The sequence below is a fragment of the Bombyx mandarina genome, chromosome 10 (assembly GCF_030267445.1).
Source record: "Bombyx mandarina strain Sakado chromosome 10, ASM3026744v2".
NCBI classification, from domain to species: Eukaryota; Metazoa; Arthropoda; class Insecta; order Lepidoptera; family Bombycidae; genus Bombyx; species Bombyx mandarina.
This window is the reverse complement of record NC_143217.1, coordinates 4,484,681-4,499,621: the sequence shown is the minus strand read 5'-3', so window position 1 is coordinate 4,499,621 and position 14,941 is coordinate 4,484,681. Positions and strand designations below refer to the sequence as shown.

The 14,941-nt window shown below is 37.3% G+C and overlaps 1 protein-coding gene across 1 annotated transcript in view; it reads left to right on the top strand.

Moving 5' to 3' along the window:
• The first annotated feature begins 790 nt into the window (after positions 1 to 790).
• LOC114249235 (uncharacterized) overlaps positions 791 to 14,941 on the top strand; it is a 146,676-nt gene continuing 132,525 nt past the window's right edge. The window contains exon 1 of the mRNA XM_089730263.1: positions 791 to 1,024. The gene's annotated coding sequence lies outside the window, so the exon portion shown is untranslated. The remainder of the gene's footprint in view (positions 1,025 to 14,941) is intronic.

The window sequence follows — 14,941 nt, the reverse complement described above, 5'->3', positions numbered from 1 at the left end:
AACAAAACCTAGCTTAAAGTTTGAGAAGATGAAAGATCTAACGGAAACAGTTTTTTTTGATAAGATGTATTTATTATCTATTCTTTTCTGTATCCCTGGCAAAGCTTATGCAAAAATTCAGAACAAGGGAGTAGACAAACTTTATAGTTTAAGTATGGCTTAGCATGACTTTGGATGATTATAAGTGATATTTATCTCTTTATTTAGTTTTACGATTTTCAGGAATTTAAACATAATTATCAAGCAAGACATTAGTTTTGTAAAAATGTAGCTCACAGATTGTCAACCAAAACATTAGCTTCTAGCCATAGACATATTACTTCTAGCCATGTCCTTAGTACAAATCAAACTGATTGTATTATGAATTTTCGAACTTAATAACTTAATAATGACAGGTTATGTCAAGTGTACGCTCAGCCGTAATTTCTATTTTGATGGATAAAACAGTCGTAATGATAAAATGGACCTCGTTGTATATACGCTCCGGTAGCTATTCACACCTTACTTGATGTGATCTTAAAATCGCTGCAGATCAACAGTAATAAAAAAAAAATAGAAATCATTGATATTGTAGATGATACTAACTTCGTTTCCTTACTGGAGCTGAACAATTATTTGCTTATTAATTAATTAAATCTAAACACGTATGTTTTCTTGTATTAGCTAACTGATCATTTGCTAAATACATTACAAAAAAAAAAAAAAATTAAAAACCATGATTTCGGTAGAATCCTAACATTTTTCACGAAAACTTTAAATTTGAAATAACCCTGGTCACCCCGGGCAGAGTTCAGAATAGCGCGCGACAGCGGCGGGCGAACGCCGCGCTACCTCCGTCGAACCGCGGCCGCCTTAAAGAACATAAAAATAACAGGAACAAAGCGAAATTGTTGTGTGAAAAAAATCTTCATGATTAGTTCTGTAAATTGCATATAGTTGGTTTTCCTGTTGCGTTACCGTGACGTGATCACCGACTTTTCTTTAAGTTCTCAAGGCCGCGTCCTTACAGGTTCACCGATTTTGGGTAGGTACCTTTTTAATATTCAATCTTGATTAAAACAATATTTTGTAACTTTTTTGAGTCTAATTCAGCTGTAACATTTCTCTATGGTTTTTTTTAAGGTTAAAAGTGATAATAGATATTATAAAATATTTATGAAAATATTTGAGGAATGCTTCTGAAACTATTTCATTAAAATTTAACCTTTTACAATATCATGAACTATTCAAAGAAGAATAGATAGCGTCATATAATTCTGTAATGTCAGATATCCTTCGTCAGTTAATTTAAATTAAGCCTCGCCGTGGGAGACCGTTTCAGGTTTAATTTGTCTTCTGTATTGTAATCCCGCTAACCTGTCAGTTATTCATAGTAACTTCATAATTCAGCGAGCTGTACCCGTTGAATTAATATAAAAAGGTTTTATATAATTCTGTAATGTATTGAATAACGGAATAGACGTTTAAAAAATGCAAATAAAAGTAGTCAAACACTGCATTGTGCTTTTTTTTGGCAATATTCGTGTTACGGATTCAATCGATAAATATATTAATACTAATTATTGCTTTGATTGCCTTACAATCGTTGAGAAGTATGAGGCAACAAAGGCGGACTGTAAACATTTTTATAATGAAATGTTATATTTTTAGAATCTCATACATATTTCATAAAACATTACTTAAGTTAAGAGTAAATAATTAACCCTTCAAATACAGATTCGATGACAAGTTAAATAAGAAATTTCGAAATGCCCATTACCGAGAATACAGTACGCAGCAAGCCAGAATGTCTTGAACTCGTTATAACTTGGTAATGCCACGGACATCGTCGAAATAAAATGTTGTGAAACAAAGGAAACGACGGGTCCGGGATAATTTATTCCGAGGGAAGCTTACCGCCGCCGGACAGGGTGGATGTGTTGTTACATAAATACATAGAATATTCTTTCTCGGAAATATAGTAGGCTCTTTTTGACTACAGCTTATTCGTGTTTCTATCTTCGACGATATTTCTAATCTAAATATTTTAACTTTGTAAAAAAATTCAAGATCTTAGCATTTACGTTTGAAATGGCAATACCCGGAAAAATATTAGCGAAATGTGTTCTTAACTATTCAACTTAAAATTATCTGAATTTTGAAAATCGCATAACAAAGTCAACGTGATGATGTTATATTTATTTTCTGCTACGATTGCTAATATATGTTCTATTGAATTAAGCTTTTTAATGGTCGGAAATTTTTTATTGCGCAACATTAGCATTTCACAACATTCACCTTGAAAAAAATTCTGAACCATGTCAAGGGTCTCTTGGTTGAAAAAAAAACTCGGTCTTTTTTACAAAATCTGAATAATTCTTTTGAGGGGCCTTGTTATTTTCTTAGATAGGAATCGCTTGACGGGTCAAGATTTCAGAAGCAGATTGTCTTAGTGATCGATTGTTGATACCGTTCTTCTTTACAAGGGTTAAACAGGCAATGTAATAATAAAAAGATATAACTCCTAACCGTCACCTTGATAATAAACACAGCAATACAGTAGGATTTATATTTTGCTCTAAATTTACAATTCACACGCTGCTTATTGATTGATGAGTTCTGAAATCATTATCACCGACATATTTACTATTGGCGAAATAGGGATACTTTAGAAATACGTTTGCGAATTCTTCCACCAACCTTGATACTTAAGGTCGAAGTCCCTATTGTACTCTATAACGGCTGTCCCACCCTTCGTATTGGAACGCATGACTGCTTCATGGCAGAAATAGACACGACGGTATTCACCCATGCAGGCTAAAAATGTTTATTTTAAGTCTACCTTTCAAAACACAGTCAGATGATAATGAGTGAATTTTATTTTTTTATTGCCCTATAGTCACATGAACATATGGCTCACCTGATGGTGAGTGCTTACCATTCGCCCGTGGACTTCAGCAATGCTAGGGGCAGAGCTAATTCGCTACCTACCAACGGCTTAATGTTATAATAATGCAATGTTGTGGTTCCTATCATTGAAATGATCCATCTGACGTTTCATATTCATAATCTTTTTTAGCATACACCGTAAAACAATTTATCATAATGAAACACTGATTTTCATATCGCAATGAAAGACACTGTCGGAAAAATAGGCGCTCATAAATTACCTCATATTCTCGTTTCAAAATTCGATAACAGAGAAATTCGTTCGCGCGTTTACATGAGATTACTAAATTGTACTTAATTAAGTACCATGTTGTACATTTTAATGCCCAAGTAATATGTTATTTAGCGATGATTAATAGAAGCTAATTACTTGAGACGCGGTCGGTGCGTGTGTGTTTTTTTGCGTTTAAAAAGTTAATAGCACCCTGAAGGCGGTAGGCAGCGGCTTGACTCTGCCCCTGGCATTGCTGAAGTCCATGGGTGACGGTAACCACTTACCATCAGGTGGGCCGTATGCTCGTCTGTCTACAAGAGCAATAAAAAACGAAAAAAAAAGAAGGCTTGTTGCAAATAACCGATATTTCAGCTAAAACTAATTATTTTTTACAAATTTGAACGAATTCACGACTAATCTGGTCTTTAATTGTTACTGAACCCCATAAACAGAAAATGGGGTCTATAAACACTGCAACGTGGATTCCACCACCCCATTTGAGACGTGATTTCGAATTCTCTGATATATTTGTAAAACGACTAGCCCGTTTTTCAACCTGGAACGAATGCATCACTGTTTCGAGTCAAAAATAGGCAGGATGATGCTACGTAGTTACTCATACTCAATAAAGTTTTTCTAACACGAACTAAAAAAATATGCAGTTTTCTTTTTTATATGTTGTTATTATTTATCGGAAATGTCAATCGTGAGCATGTTTTAAGTACGTCTCTAAAAATCGGTACTTACGGGATTTGAACACCAACATACGATCGATGCGAATACAACAATGTAGCTTATTCTTAGGTCACGACGTCCCCCAACGCAATGTTTGGAAAATCTGTGAAATTTAATATATTCACGCAGTTACTTAATTTTCTTATTCCGTGTGCAAGTTATTTGCATGATTCACTTAAGGAAGGTCTTCCTTAAGAAATTATTTTTGTAAATTCTAAGAAATACGTAATTGTAAATGAAAATGCTCGCCTTACATTTGACTTTTCCTTCGTTTCATTGCAAATAAAAAATTACAACACTTTTCTTGCTAAGTTCTCATTTTTTGTTATGAATTTTTATTTGACGTTTTTGCTCAATGTTAAGAGTAAGAAAAAAAAGAAAACAAGCTAGAATTGAAAATTGATTTAGGTAAGTGCCACTCCAACTTCTATAGTGAGGATGAATAATATCACTATGATCCTCTGTTCTAAATAAACTTTTTCTAATATAGCTGCCATCTGTTTCAATAATATATAAAAAGAGTTGTATTTTCTGTCAAGATTGAACACGCTTTAAACATCACCTGGATAATTCTGAGGTTAATGACACTGTCCTCGGGGATTTGGTACCATTCTTAGCCAGACTCTTCTGTTCATCTTAATACCTTTCAAAATACTTAGCATTTTGGGTCTGAATGTACTATTCTTTCGAATATGTTTCCTTTAAACTAAAGAATTTAGTTACATTCAACTAAAAAAACAGTTTCATTGAACTTTAAGTTGTCTTTGCGTACTACGGTTATACAAAATTTATTAAAGATAGCCTGATAATTGCGTTAATAGAAATTCCTTTTTTCCCTTTGGACGGGGAAGTCAGAGTCGAACTTCGAAACATAGAACAGGCCAATCACTCAATATGTTTTCGTTAAATTATTATCAGTTCAAAAATAAAATCGTAATCACAAAACGTATTTTTTGACGTGACAACGTCTTATAATTCGATGGAGCAAGCTGCACGCACGAAAAAACATGACTCATGCGGCGTTACCTCACTCTGAGGCGTTCCATTTAAGGCTTAAAGTGCAAGCGAGAGCGCGCAACGAGCGACAAAGAGGCACAATCGGCCTCCGCTTTCGGCAGCGTTCGACATTTGTCTCTCTCCTACTTGAGTGAGCGATGATTTGTACTTATGCGTTCAAATAAATGTAACTTGATCAATTCAATAGTGATTTCCATTTACCTCCTTCTCTATATCCATACAAAATATCTATCAAACAAATAAAATTCAATTTTTCTTTTCATTGTCACGTTCAACTATCGTCAGAAAACCGACTTTAGAGACAACCGATATATTTTTTTCACGCTTTAAACTTCAACATTTTTAAATACTATACTATACTATATCTATAAACTTATCGAAATCACCCTCTAACCAGTTTGTAAGTAACGTATTCTAGTTTAGCTAAGTAATGTTAGCAGTATGCGTGACTAATAGCAAGACCATCTAAGCGCGAAATAGGTAATTTCCCCAAGCCATTAAAAGGCGAAATACTTTCGCCCCGCCACACGTTTCACGTTCGCACGTAAAAAACTTGATATTGAACCAAAAAAAACCATTTCAAAGACAATGTAGGTAATACTGTCACGTAAAAAGATAAATTTAGTATAATTGTTTGAAATTTGAGGTGGGTGGCGCATTTACGTTGTAGATGTCTATGGGCGCCAGTAACCACTTAACATCAGATGGCCTGTGAGTTCGTCCATCTATCTAAGCAATAAAAAATATAAAAAAACTTTTCGAAGGTATTTAAGTTAGAATTTCCGTTTGGTACATTCCAAAGTAAATTATGATTCAGGCGTGGTTTAGATTACACATTGCAGTAAATATGAATAGAAACCAAATCAATGTATTAAGTAAAGATGTTAAAAGTGTGAAACCAAATTAATTTAAAAGTAAAACCTTTATACCGAACCCGTTAAATTTATACCACAATGGTTTCCGCGCTGTAAATAAATTTTCAATTTTAATCATGGGAGGTATTCAAAAGCTGCACCATTAACGCTCGACTGCGCAGATAATATTCGAACTAATTTTGCAAGGGGATCAAAGGCGTTCTGCCTGAAAATTGCTGCGATAAAACCGGACTTTCATTAAGTTCAGTAACATAAGCGAAAATCTGCCGGATTTATATGGGTTTATTTGTAATGTAATAAAAGGCTTCGTGAGTACAACGGGTGGGAGAGAGATAGTGCTATCGTGCCATACACGGATTAACTGACGAAATTACGGGCCTTTTTTCTCAATTATCTGCTCTGTTCGGATTCCTGCTCCGGATGACGTAAATTATCTATTTAACGAAATTCAACACACGTCCTCTCACGTTTTATGAATTACGGATGGAAATTAAAGTTCGTAATTTGGATTGGTTATTACAATTTGTTGCTTCTAATATCTCTCTAAGTTGGTATCAAATGCCGTTCGAAGATTAACATTGACATGTTATATTGAAAAGTTATTTAGTAGCACGCGCGGCTCATGCATTAATGGAACGAAAACATGTCGCATTGTTCACGATTTCACTCATCTCCCGGCTGCGCTGATATGTATTCAATTATGCAAATTCGTGAAACCGTTCAGATCTTATTCATGAGCATACAATAAAATCGATCCGTCCCTATAAAACGAATATCAATTTTGTACTTGAATAGATTCATGGAGATATACTATATATCCACAAATAGGTCTGTTTTAGATTCATTCCACGATGATTAAGTTAGTCTGAAAGCTTTTACATTATTTTTGTTGAAAACAAAAAGTTTAAACTTATAGAAGCATGACTCTATTTATAGAAAATCGAATCAAGTAATTTGGATTATATAAACAGTCGTTTTTTTGTTAAATGAATGAAGTAAATTAAATCATTGCCACATTTTTAAGTGAAAGTATAAAAGTTTACCCAAAATTTGGTATACCCTTGCAAAAATTTAAAAAACTTAGTTCTTTATAATGTCGTATTGTTCATTCGTGTCCATATCCGTCATATATCTCAACAATTGTAGTTGCACAGAATCGATCTCTATACAATTTAAATTTAGAATATATTTTTTATGAACCCACTATACTCGTACAAGCGAATATAATAATATAAAAGGGTAGCTAGCGAATTGACAAATAAAAAATAGGGGTGCCACTACGTTCAATGTAGCGAAAGAAAAAAAGGTGCGATCTCTTTAAATATATGTATTTTCAATTGTTATTTAATGTAGCTTACACGATCCCTTTAAATCTCAATGTGACTATTATAAAAACAATCTATCAATTTTACCATTACATTAAAAAATGTAATATTATTTATGAATTGGTTTGCAATGGAATCTATCGTTCTGAAATTATGAATATTCATTATGCTTTCTCATTTACGTACCAAGCTTTGTTAACTATACTTCTGATATTATAACAAAGTGAGATGAGAAAAAGAACCGAATGGTTGTGACAATACTACACAGAGTAGGTATGGCATCAAATGCAATATTTTAAGCACTATCTGCTTGAATTAGTCGAATGTTTGTGTACCAGGCTATTTATTTGTATCTCCTTTGTTTGTTTAACTGTCTACCTATTATTCATAACAAGAAGCAGTCATAGAAATAATGTCATGAAATCCTGTGCAAAATCAACATATTTTATCTAGCAAAGTGCTAATAGGGTTCAGAACCAAAGATAGCTTTGCATTACTATAAGAGAAAAACTGGTACATTTGAGGTACCTATTACGCCTTGATATTTACTCTATAATAATGTTGCACTTTAGGTTGGGCGTAATATTCAGTGTTTAATTTCCATGATGTTTTTTTTTTTGGGATCGATTGATAGCGATTGGCCTTTTTAGCCTTTAAAAGCTACTTAATATGTATCGTAATATTATTATTAGTTCCAAAAGACCTTAAAGATACTTTGCCCCTTAACCAACACAGTTGGGTATCTTAAAAGGCTTAGCCAAATGGTGAAGGCTTACTAGTTAGCAGCTGCCCAAACGCCCCCAAATGAGGCTGAATAACTCAAGAGTAGCTGCTTCTAGAGTGCATCTACCACGGGATCTCACTATCAACCTAACCGATAACTTAAAAAAAACAAGTTTAAATTCAGCGTCAATGAGGTTTATTTACTTATAAGAACATTTTTATTACTCAGCAATAACTTCATTTAGTAAAATGACGAAAGAATTAGTAGAATGATTAAGTAGAATTGCAAAGTTCTATAGAAGATTAAGAATGAGTTGAAAAAGGACAAGGTGAGCATTATCCGGCTCTAGTAATGGTTTGGTGTTAGCTATAAGAGTGTTTGAGCCATATTTTTTCTGAAAAAGCTACGAAAACGTCAGCCCGAGTGTACCAAATAACGAGTCTTATTAAGTTATAATCAAACATAGTCTTCTTATTAAGTCTTAGAAGCGAGTCACAAAGCTTGATCACACTAACGAAGCTGCATAGTAACGTTGTTGACTTCTTAATTAGATTTTTTTTCTAATGCTTTTTTTTATGGTTGAGAGCTTACTTGGTGGTCCTGAGGCCTTTCCAGTTTCACAAGGACAGGTTGGCGAGCAAGGCTCAGCCAGAAGGGGCGGGATTTGCTAACAGCTAGCCGAGCGCCTCCAAGGGAGACCTAACAACTCATGAGTAGCTGCTTCGCGAATGACTCTACTACCGAATCGGAATCGCGACCCGCTAATCCGGCGAAAAACTCAACGGGCTGATGCTTAGGTTAGGTTGCACGTCGGACTCTTTGCTGAGTTCGACGAGTACGGTTACTGGGGTCTCTACAAATAGTGTTAGAGCGGAAGGCGTCTAATGCAAGGGCTAATGGATCTGTAAGGATGTATCTAGGGCAACGACGTTGACTGACTCCTGCGTGATCAGGATTCGGGTAGAAGTCAGCGGCGGCAACGATAAGGTGATTACCATGACATTTCTAATGTTGATGAGCCCCGTCATCGTATTAAGCCAAAATAATATTATAAGATAAATGTTTTTATATCGTATCAAATCTTTATCTTAATATTTAGGAGTAGCCGTTTGCATTTCTAATGGAGAAACAGAAATTAGAATAAATAAACGACGCATAAAATTTTTTAAAGAACATTTAAAAAAGTGCTTTAAACAGAAAATAAACGAAGATAAAGTAAAATAAAGTTTTACTATTTGCGAATAGCTTGGTATAATAACTAGCGTTTAATGGTAACAGTTTAATTACTGTCGCGGACTGTAGATGAACCGTGCAGGATGTCCCAATGGTATTGCCGATGTCCTCGAGCAAGTACAAGCTCTGACCCTGAGATACACCGTAAGTTTTATACCGTAGTATAACACCGTAAGTTTTAATTATCTTATGAGTTTTTTTTTTCATGTCTCCTTTAATATTCACATTTTGAATTCGTTTTAAAGTGTCGAATACTTTACACAATTTTCCTTAATCTGGGATTCTAGGCGGGCTTCGGATAGCCTGCCGACCGAGAGGGCTGGTGGTCGTGGCGCCGACGACCGCCAGTCCGGCGTCCCGAGGAGGAGGGTGATGGGAGAGATGTGCTCCGCACACTTCACTTTCCCCCACTTGCCTTTTCATGAGTTTTGTCTCATGCGTGGTTTGGACGTTGGTTGTTGAGAGACAGGAGGTTTTAGTCGGTTCGACTCCGACATGCCCCGCCCTCCATCCCCAGTGAAGGGCGGAAGTCCGGCGATTTCCTCCTGACAAAAAAAAAAAAACAAAAAAAAAAAATTTGGGATGCAAAATAAATGTGTAAACATGAACAGTACACTCTAGATGAAGGCGTCTTAATCACGTCGGCGACTCGTTATGTCTATGAACTTACAACATAATATGTCAACATCTATATCATGAATATTTTTCACACTTGAATTTTTAACCGTAGCTACAACAGAACAGAAGACATTTCACAGATGCGTGGATCGCGTTAACAATATTTTCAATATAAGCCTGCACATCGATTCCCCCTTACATTTATTTTGTAATGTGTAAAGATTTTTACTAAAATCCACAACATTCAAACATTTCTCTGTTTCGTAGCTTTTCAATTAACTAAAGCCTTTGCTTGAGAGGAAGCCATTACTAGAAATACACTAAAAGGGGTCTCTCAGTTTTCATTGACTATTTACGTTACATTAGTTGTTCAAACAAACCCTAACGTCGTTTTGTTTTCACTTCAAAGGTCAAGAATATTTAGACACTCGAAAATCTGGACTCGAGAATATGACGGAATGTTTCGTCTATTTCTTAGATGTATCTTGAAGTGGCCAAGAAAATGAATAAATGCGTTTACTTCTTCAAATACTCATTATATTATTTTTAATTATTTTACAAACATAGAATTGAAATGCGCGTCCATCTTTTTTTTTTCTTCGTGTATTATTTAAAATTTGACAATTGGTGCCACTATTGAGTTTCCTGTATTGTGATTGGTTCGTGCGATATGACGTCATTGTTGGCCAATCACAGCCATCAATGTATGACGCGACGTTGATTCGTTACCACGGAACCTGTTCCTTCTGTTTTATAGAAGGTTTTATTTATTAATACGTGAATTTCGAGTAATGTCCTGTCTAAGATGACTGATAAGAAAATAGTATTTGTTTTAGTGTTATTTGATTGTTTTGGAAGCGTTTTTTTATTATTATTTTTGTTATATTTTTTTGTGGTTTAGAAAGGTGGACGAGCTCACGGACCACTTGATGCTAAGTGGTTACCGAAGCCTATAGACATCTACAACGTAAATGCCGCCACCCACTTTGAGACATGAGTTCTCAGGTCTTAACAGTACAACGGTTGCCCTGCCTTTCAAACCGAAACCCATTTTGGAAGTCGTGATGGTGGTTGTAGGGTCACCAGCTTGGAGAGATATATAAACGACAAAGGGAAAGATCTTCCACCGAGCAGGTGATATTTAGCTCGGTAGACCGACGGTCCAAATGTTGTTCGGACTTGTATATTATATGCGCTTTATCTTGAAAATGTCGTAAGCGAGATTCAGGCATCTGTCAATTATCTTACGTTGTATGATGGCTACCCGTCACACCATTACTACTTCACGATAGAAATATTCTCATATTGAGAACGATAGACAAATTTAGAAGAAACTACAAAATGAATTTATTTTGGCGGCATATGTATGAATCGAGAATGAATTAATATATATACTGGTGGCTGGACGACTTGCGAGTCCGCACGGATAGGTACCACCACCCTGCCTATTTATGCCATGAAGCAGTAATGCGTTTCGGTTTGAAGGGTGGGGCAGCCGTTGTAACTATACTTGAGATCTTAGAATCTCAAGGTGGGTGGCGCATTTACGTCGTAGATGTCTATGGGCTCCAGTAACCACTTAACACTAGATGGGCTGTGAGTTCATCCAACCAACTAAGCAATAAAAAAAAGACCTAGGTTGACACGCACGTACTGTCTAATTTTCCAATAAGACCCTTTGTGTGTTCAGCCCCAAACTATTTTGACATGTCCTTCAAGAATTTCGTACAGTTTGAGAAGCGTCGTGAAATCACAAATACACCCAAACAAAATTATTCACGGAAACTATTCCTAATAACAAGGTAAAATCGATAGAAAGTTACGTGAGTGGTCGTTTATCGAGCATACTTGTTATAAATCGAGTTTGTACGTCGCTCGTTTGAGGAGTTCGATCAGAGTTGAACATTGAAGGAAAACTCTGTGTGTGTATGTGCAAGTTTTATAAGTTCGAGAACTTGGCTGCACAAAGAATAGCATAAGTCACGTTGGAAGAGATACGAAGTTTTCGTACTTATTGTTGGGTCAACCCGCAGGGACTGTTGCTCGGGAAAACTCCGTCAAAACATCGGCTTTATCTCCTGACTGCAAGTCAATGTAGTAGGGCTCAGAGTTGCTTGAATATCGAAACGTAATCTTTATGGTGTTCAGATAATTCGTGTCTATGTAAAAAAATGCTATTTTATGCATATTGTACGTCGCCTAAATGATAAGATCCCCTTTTTTTAAAGATTTTTTTTATTTTTTATTTTTATTGCTTATATGGGTAGACGAGCTCACTGCCCACCTGGTGTTAAGTGGTTACTGGAGCCCATAGACATTTACAACGCAAATGCGCCACCCATCTTGAGATATAAGTTCTAAGGTCTCAGTATAGTTACAACGGCTACCCCGCCCTTCAAACCGAAACGCATTACTGCTTCACGGCAGAAATAGGCAAGGTGGTGGCACCTACCCGTGCGGACACACATGAGGTCCTACCACCAGTAAATATGTAATAAATATTCACCTACGAATCCTACGATGTAAGAATAATATCATATAATCTGGACTGAAGTTAGCTAGCCCCGCTGATCGCTAAGCCGAGGGTCATGGGTTCGACTCCCACATCGGGCAAACATTTGTGTGATAAACATATTTGTTCGCTCTTAATTTGGGTGTCATAAGTATTTGGTTTCCATAACACAGGGAATTCTAGTTTCCGACCGTGTGCGCCTTGTCCCCCAGTTATTAATATTATTCAATAACTAGAGCCTACGAAACTGATACGCAATTACTAACTACTGGTAGTAGGACCTCTTGTGAGTCCGCACAGGTAGGTACCACCACACTGCCTATTTCTGCAGTAAAGCAGTAATAAAGTTTCGGTTTGAAGAGCGGGGCAGCCGTTGTAACTATACTGAGACCTTAGAACTTATATCTCAAGGTGGGTGGCGCATTTACGTTTTAGATGTCTATGGGCTCCAGTAACCACTTAACACCAGGTGGGCTGTGAGCTCGTCAACCCATCTAATCAATAAAAAAATTAAAAATGGCAAAGGCGTATTGTGATCCCGCACGGATAGGTATCATTGTCATGCCTATTGCCACCTTGAAGCAGTCAACCGTTCTGGACTGAAACATAGAACAACCTTATACAATAGAAACGAAAATTCGACTTCGGAGATAATACATACGTGCTGTTTTATAAGAAACGGATTAAAAAAAAATGTTGTGCGGTTTAAATACTACGCTGATTTAAATTTACATAGATAGATAAACGTGAATATGTACTGCAGTCAATCCTCTCTACGATTGCCGCACATTTGCCGCCAAGACACAAATGCAAATAGCTTTGCATACTATATACCAGCATACTCGTATGTAGAAGAATTTTATTGCTCAGTGCATATTAAACTCGAAATGATTCGGCTTAAGTACTGCATTTACTTCTGCGAGTGCACCATCTCGCAGAAGGAGGCGGCGGGGCGCGTGAGAGACACGCAAGCCCGCCGCCGTCGAGCGGGGGCCAGGGAGGCGGATCTCGCCCAAGCCCTGGCCCTCTAAGTGTTTCGGGTCCCCTTCATATGTCGATCTGGGGACAGGCGAAGGGGGCCTAAGAAGACGACGTGCAAGCTGCTCTGCACGCGTTTTACGCAAGAGCATCCGGATGATGGAAGGCCGGCTATCCTCGACCCACGCTGGTTCTGACCCAGCGGGGTATTCCGTAGGATAGACCATTCTAACCGGCGCCATCTAGGCGGGCTCTGGATAGCCTGCCGACCGAGAGGGCTGGTGGTCGTGGCGCCGACGACCGCCGGTCCGGCGTCCCGAGGGGGAGGGTGATGGGAGAGATGCGGAAGTCCGGCGATTTCCTCCTGACCAAAAAAAAAAAAAAAAAGTACTGCATTTATGTTGGTACGTCTTAAAAATAAATGTCATTATATTATGTTATTTGGTTTCCACGTGCCATATCCATAATTAAAACTACTTTTATCTTACTTTTTTATTGCCATTATATATTTTTTTATTGCTGAGATGGGTGGACATGCTCACAGCCCCCCTTGTGCTGAGTGGTTACTGGAGCCCATACACATCCGCAACGTAAAGGCGCCACACACCTTGAGATATAAGTTCTAAGGTCTTAATATAATTACAACAGCTGCCCCACCCGTCAAACCTAAACGCGGCAGAAATAGGCAGGATGGTGGTACCTACCTGTACGGACTCACAAGAGGTCCTACGACCAGTAACTACACAAATTATATTTTTGCGGGTTTGATTTTATTACTGATGTTAATCCTTCACCGTGGAACTCAATCGTGAACATTTGTTGAGTACGTATTTCATTAGAAAAATTGGTACCCGCCTGCGGGATTCGAACACCGGTGTATCGCTACATACGAATGCACCGGACGTCTTATCGTTTAGGCCACGACGACTTCATATTTAAAAAAAACTGTAATATTTTCGAAACGTCGAAAATAGCAAAGCCGTCGTCGCCCAAACCATCTCTTGTCGGATCCCCCGTGTCCATTCTCGGTGCTTTTAGGCGCAAGCACCGGCCACCTTCCTCATCAAACTCATCGATTACGACGAAGAGTTCGACTAATGAACCATTGAGTTTCTCGCGGTATCTTCTCCAGTGAGTCGCGATTCTGATCCAGTGGTAGATTTTGCGAAACACTGCTCTTATCAAGGCTAGTGTTAGCAAATGCTCTCAGGTTGAGTCCGTGAGCTCGCCCACCCATCCATGAAGCTGGAAGAGCCATTTAAGCTGCAGCGAGTAGGTACGAAAAAAAGTCGGAAATAAGCTTAAAATGACAATAATAAAAATAACAATAAAAACGCGAAAATAAACCGCAACAGTACGAGGGCTGCACTAAAAGTATCGGGAATGGAATATTTCCACTGTTCCTGTCATATTAAAATCTTTTTAATTGAAAACTCCTTGGTTTTAAAAATTGAATACCATTTATTTATTTAAAAAAAGATTCTCGGTCTTGTCACTAGGTTTTGTCAAACTTGTTTAGTCGTTGAGAAAATGGAATTGACTCGAGAAAATTTAAGAGCGATGATTTATTATGACTTTCGAAGTGGTTTAACACAAAAACAGTGTGTTGACCGGATGATTTCTGCATTCGGTGATGAAGCCCCATCTAAAACCACAATTTATCGCTGGTTTGCTGAGTTTCAACGTGGACGTGTCAAGCTCAGTGATGATCCCCGTCAAGGTCGTCCAAAAACTGCAGTCACCCAAGAAAACGTTGATGCTGTGCGTAAGCTGATTGAGGAA